The following is a 6,176-nucleotide window of genomic DNA, read 5'->3' on the forward strand; positions in this document are numbered from 1 at the left end:
GACTAGTCTTAACTTTTATAAAGAATATCTCTTCGGATTTGAGACTTTAGTCTTTGCAACTTTACAGATTTTATGCACCAAGAGCTTGTAACACTCCAAAGAGAAAGGAAAATTTTTAATTGCATCATATGACCCCTTTAATGTTATCTGTGTTATATTTCATCTGCAACATCAATGTAAACTTTTATAAACATCCGTTTGGTCGTTAACTTTTAAATGCATCATTATGCAGAAAATATGAGCAGAGTTCTCCGCATGAAGACCCGCGGCTCGCAGATCAACGAGCTACTTCTTTTCTCTCCAGTACGAAGCTAAATGAAATGAGAAGTGGAGGATATAAACTGTGACAAGATGATTGACAGGCCAGTTTACAGTGACAGGGTGCGTGTAACTATGCGACAGAGTGGTCCGTTAAAGACGCAATTGTATGATGTGATAAAGTGTGTACTTTTTCCGCACCAAAAAGTACATACTTTAAGGGCGTAGTATGCACATTGAGACACAACAATACTCAATGAGATTTGGCTGTAGAGTACGTACGTCTTTTAGCGCTCGTTAATTAAGTACTTATTGAAATTATTGAGAGTATGCCATTTCGGTGCAGCCCAAGTAGGGTGAATTAAGTGATTGGGACAGTTTTTGAATTTCTGCCTTGTGCAAGGTTTCTTGCCATAACTTAAAAACATCAGCCCAAAGATACATTTCATGATACAATACTGAAGTAATACTGAAGTTAACTACCTATTTGAGCAGGAAACAATGTTATATTATAATGAAAGGATGCGTGATGTACACTTTTCATGTAAACTGAGCGAAAAAATATTTTTTGGGTAATAATTGGGTGATTGGGACAGCACATTTTTTCATTGATTTAGGTTATTGTCAGCATATTTACTGTATTGCACAAGTTAGTTCATACTTTGATATAATTTTATATGCAATATTTCTCTTTCTGTTCATCATCATTAACAGTCCATATTTATTTCTGTTTCAGTTCATAAATTAATTTTCAATACATGTAATTGAGGCAAAAGAAGGCTTGAAGTCCAAAAGTAATTGAAAACAGTAAAAAAAAACAATTAAAAATCAAATATACAGAAAAACAAAAAATAAATTTTTACTGATCCTTTTTTGTATGTTGTGTGGCCCCATCACCAATTAACTGTTTGACAAACGCATTTAACCTGCACAAACCTTTAACTGAAACACGAATATGGTTTATTTCTGCAAGAAAATCAGTAAAACTATTTTTTTGATGAACGAACGACTCAAACACTAAGACTCGAGAACTAATCAATTCTCTTTCCGGCTCAGACTGCATTGGTTAAAGCTTATGGGTCTGTCACGTGATGAACGAACGACTCAAACCCGAAGACTCGAGAGATTAACTAATCTATTCTCTTTCCGGCTCAGACTGTGTCACGAATCCGGTCCATGAACTTCCAATTTCATTGACTCTCGCACTACACACTGTTGCACATCACCCCGGACTACATTTCCCATCATGCATTGCACTGATTGCACTCAGCATGGATTGCACACAGCTGTTTACACTGATTGCACCCAGCTGTTTCATATCACTCCCTCACTATTTAACACTCACTCTGATCCCTTCCCTCTGCCGAGTATTGTTCAGCGATTATCACTCCCCTAGCGATAGCGACAGCGACAATACAGAGCCCTTGTTTGTTTCCCTGCTTAGCCTTAGCCTTAGCCTTAGCCTTAGCCTTGTCTGTTTTTCTCCGGTTTTGATCTTCGCCTGTTTTCCTGGATTCCTCCCTTTAGCCTTGCCCCTGTGACTCTGTCTGCAGTTTATCGACCCACGCTAGCCCTAGGATTATTCTTGTGTTTTGCCCGCCATATACCTGTCTGCCTCTGTTTGACCCTGCCTGCTTTATGACCACGTCTGTGTCTTCTCCAATTAAAGCTTTGCATTTGGATCCGAACGTCTCACGTCTCGTCAGCCCCGTTACAGACTGCATTGGTTAAGCTTATGGGTCTGTCACGTGATGAACAAACGACTCAAACCTGAAGACTCGAGAGATGAACTAATCAATTCTCTTTCCGGCTCAGACTGCATTGGTTAAGCTTATGGGTCTGTCACGTGATGAACAAACGACTCAAACCTGAAGACTCGAGAGATGAACTAATCAATTCTCTTTCCGGCTCAGACTGCATTGGTTAAGCTTATGGGGCTGTCACGTGATGAACGAACGACTCAAACCTGAAGACTCGTCAGATAAGAGGTGAGGTAATCATAGACTGAAGCCCCAGGTAAACAATGAATTCATATTTTCTGTTTCTTATAGCATTATAGTTTTCTCGCTAGAAATAACAAAGGTGCAAAAAGTTAGTCAGAAACATACATTTACACACAAACTGACCACCAAGCGCAACTTTCCCAACCATCCCGGAATGGAACGCACAGGATTGTGGGATATCAAAGGCAGCGAAGGATACATCTATGCTGCCTTCAAAATTCTACCAGAAGACGGTACCTCCGGATACAGGAAGTGAAGCAGAATTTGGATTTGGACGTGCCTTCATGCCTTCCTGCCTTGAAATGCTGCCTTTGAAAACAGCATTTTAGAGCTTTCGGATGCAGCCGTTAATCTCCGCGTAATTAAACAGAATTTACAGCGTACCTATTTGTAACTATAATAGAGTACTTCCAGTACCTACTGGTAGGTATAAGGGAACAATATGCAACGTTTGGGGAATAAAGGGGTAATAATATGCAAAATTATAAAGCATTTATACTGTAAGTATTTTATAACTAAAAGGCACCTATTCTGAAATTACAAGTAGGTGGTATGCATGACACACAGACCGCATGTAACAAGAGGGTAACAAGGGATCATTTTAATTACAGCCCACGGATGTTACACTTTGTTAGAAAACACTCTCTGTCTTGTTAAGAGAATGTTCCAGGGATGCTCAGCCCCCTCCTTTTTTCTCCTTCTCTCTCAGCACTCTTCTCTATATACAACGCATTCTCTCTTAATCCCCCTTCGATATCCATCTCTCTCTCTTGATATTATGTTTTAAATATGTCTTACTTATATGCAAGGTATGCATGCTTAAATGTATACATTAGCTTCTCTTGATTTAAAGGCCCCAATAAAGACATGAATGTTTGGACTACAAGGGTAAAGGAGTTTGTGATGAAACTCTGAAGACAGTTCAGCATTCTTCGCAAAAGTCTATTCCTAATATGTCCATGTTTTTCTGTACATGTGGCTATTTTATATAAACACATGTTCTTGGCCAAAGATCCTACGTGTATGTTATTCATATCCTCATTGGTTAAGAGGATGAAACTCCCCTCGACATATGCCTATATAATATCTGTATTTCTATGAATAAATTGAAGTATTGAGGATACATTTGACTGTGTGTTTTCTTACTTCCCGGCCGTTTATTTACACTTTAAAGTAACTGAGAATTCTTCAAGGTGGCAAAGAGAATTTACTGAGGGACCAAATTGTTATTCTTTATTGACACACTTACACAGTAACTACATATAACAAGGGTGTATGTTTGCACAGTAGTTAAGAAAAATGTTTAGAGTACTGTGGAGTACTCTATAGTTACAAATAGGTACGCTGTAGATTCTGCTTAATTGCGCGGTACATTGTGGGCTGTAATCTAAAGCGTTACTGCTTATTTCTCACTCAAATCTGTACATTTATTTCTGTTTATGCTTTCAGCTGTTTTTCTTACAGTTACTTTTCTAGATATCTGTCTATTTTAATAAGGAAGCATAATAATTTTAGAATTAGCAATAAAAAAAGAATTAGCATGTGAATTAGCATCAGTTGCTTTATGATAGACCCACATAAATGCTTAAATGTGTCAATATGGGTCAAAGACCAAAAGGTGTTTTCAAGCATCAAAAATAATACAGCTTTCACTTTCTTTGTGTGAATTTATTTATTTTTTTATGAATCATAAATGTTTAATTTTCTGAGCAAAAAAAAAAGACTAAAATTAATTAAATGTAATTGAGTGTAACAATTTGTTTCTATGCCCAAAACATTTTGACATAAATATATCTGTTACACTGAATGACGATGGAACATTGTTTTGCTCATATTTAGACATTTGATTTTCTCTAAAGTTATTTGAAACATTAAAGCGGACACTTTACTTGCATTTAATATGCTTTCTATTTGCATAAAGTCAGTTTTGTAAATGTAATTTAATGCAGACACTAAAAAGTCTCCTTTTTGACCCTGTAAAAACAAACAACCGATATAATCTGATTTAGACGATCAGCTCCTCCAACCAAACTGCAATTCAGTAAATGAAGCCCCGCCTCCTGTAATTCACCAAGAAATGCTGGAATTTTCCCGTCAGTTTACAAGTGCAGACGAACATCAAACCATCAGGAAGAAGTGAAATCTGCAAAGACTGAGTTTATTAAAGAGGACAGAGAGAACATGAGTGATCCAGAACCCTGCAGAATGAAACACACTGAAGAACAGCGAGGTTGGTGTTTATTACACAAGAATGTTAAATGTTTTGGAAGCTTTTGACACATTCTTAAAATAAGTAAAAAGGGACGTTTTATCAGATGAAAACATTCTAAAGTTAGGTTTACAATGCATGGTTCTGGCTTAATGGATGTGAAATTTACCCAGTAGACAAAGCAATAATACAATATGGTCAAGATCTTTGTCCTTAGAATGAACATTTCTAAGAGTTAAAAATAATATATATTCTGTCATTTCTAACATTTTGTTACAGAGAAGAGAACGAGGAGAGTGAAGAACTGAGTGAAGTGGAGGAGAAACCTCATGTCAAACCTGGAGAAAAGCCTCTGAGTCGCTCGAAAACTAAAAATAATTTTTTTAAGAAGAGCTGAGAAATCATTCACCTGCACTCAGTGTGGGAAGAGATTCTCATGCAAAAGCAATCTTAATGTTCACATGAGAGTTCACACTGGAGAAAAGCCATTCAAGTGTGATCGCTGTGGGAATCGATTCACACAAAAAGAAAGCCTTAACTTACACATGATGATCCACATGGGAGAAAAGCTGTTCAAATGTGACCAGTGTGAAAAGAGATTCTCAAACAAGCAACATCTTAAGTTTCACGAAAGAGTTCACACTGGAGAGAGGCCATTCACGTGTGGGAAGGGCTACACACAATCATCACACCTTAAAGGACACATGAGGATCCACACTGGACAGAAGCCGTACGTTTGTGATCACTGTGAAAAAACATTCTCAGGGAAACATAATCTTGATGTTCACATGAGAATCCACACTGGAGAGAGGCCGTTCACATGTGATCAATGCGGCAAAACATTTCTTGATTCATCAGCCCTGAAGAAACACCTGACAGTTCATTCGAAGGAGAAGCCATATTCATGTTCTTTATGTGGAAAGAGTTTTTCTCGTCTGCAAACTTTAAAATTACATCAGAAAACACATACTGGTGTAGGAGCTCATATGTGCTTTAACTGTGGAAAGACTTTTACTTCGGAATCCCATTTAAAACGGCATTAGATTATTCACACTGGAGAAAAGCCATACAAGTGTTCACACTGTGACAAGAGATTCAGTCTGTCAGAACATCTGAAAAGACATGAGGCGTTCCACACTGGAGAGAAACCACACACGTGTGATCAATGTGGAAAGAGTTTCACTCGATCATTAACCCTTAAAGTACACATGAGGGTCCACACCGGAGAAAAGCCATATGCATGTGATCAATGCGACAAAAGATTTCCTGAGACATCATCCCTGAAGAGGTACCTGACAGTTCATACGAAGGAGAAACCACATTCTTGTTCTTTGTGAAGAGTTTTTCATGGCGGCAAAATGTAAAATCACATGAGAGATTATATGTGCTTTGAGTGTGGGAAGACTTTTATTTTGGAAAACCATTTAAAACGGCACCAGAGGATTCACACTGAGAAAAAAAACATACAAGTTTTCACACTGCGACAAGAGATTCAGTCAGTCAGCACATCTGAAATCACATGAGCAGATCCACAATAGAGAGAAGCCACACACGTGTGATTAGTGCGGAAGAGGTTTCGCTATGAAAAGTCGCCTAAAGCTACACATGAAGATCCATGCAGTAAAGAAACCAGACCACCGTGATCAATGCGGGAAGAGTTGATGTTGTGTGTGTTTTAAGTGCTGGAAGTCCTACACTACAGATGC

The 6,176-nt window shown here is 38.0% G+C and overlaps 1 pseudogene; it reads left to right on the top strand.

Annotated features, from left to right (window-relative positions):
* Nucleotides 1-4,917: 4,917 nt before the first annotated feature.
* On the top strand, nt 4,918-5,807 carry LOC107574458 (zinc finger protein 234-like; annotated as a pseudogene).
* The last annotated feature ends 369 nt before the right edge of the window (nt 5,808-6,176 follow it).

The sequence above is a fragment of the Sinocyclocheilus grahami genome, unplaced genomic scaffold (assembly GCF_001515645.1).
Source record: "Sinocyclocheilus grahami isolate Dianchi unplaced genomic scaffold, SAMN03320097.WGS_v1.1 scaffold2238.1, whole genome shotgun sequence".
Taxonomy (NCBI): domain Eukaryota; kingdom Metazoa; phylum Chordata; class Actinopteri; order Cypriniformes; family Cyprinidae; genus Sinocyclocheilus; species Sinocyclocheilus grahami.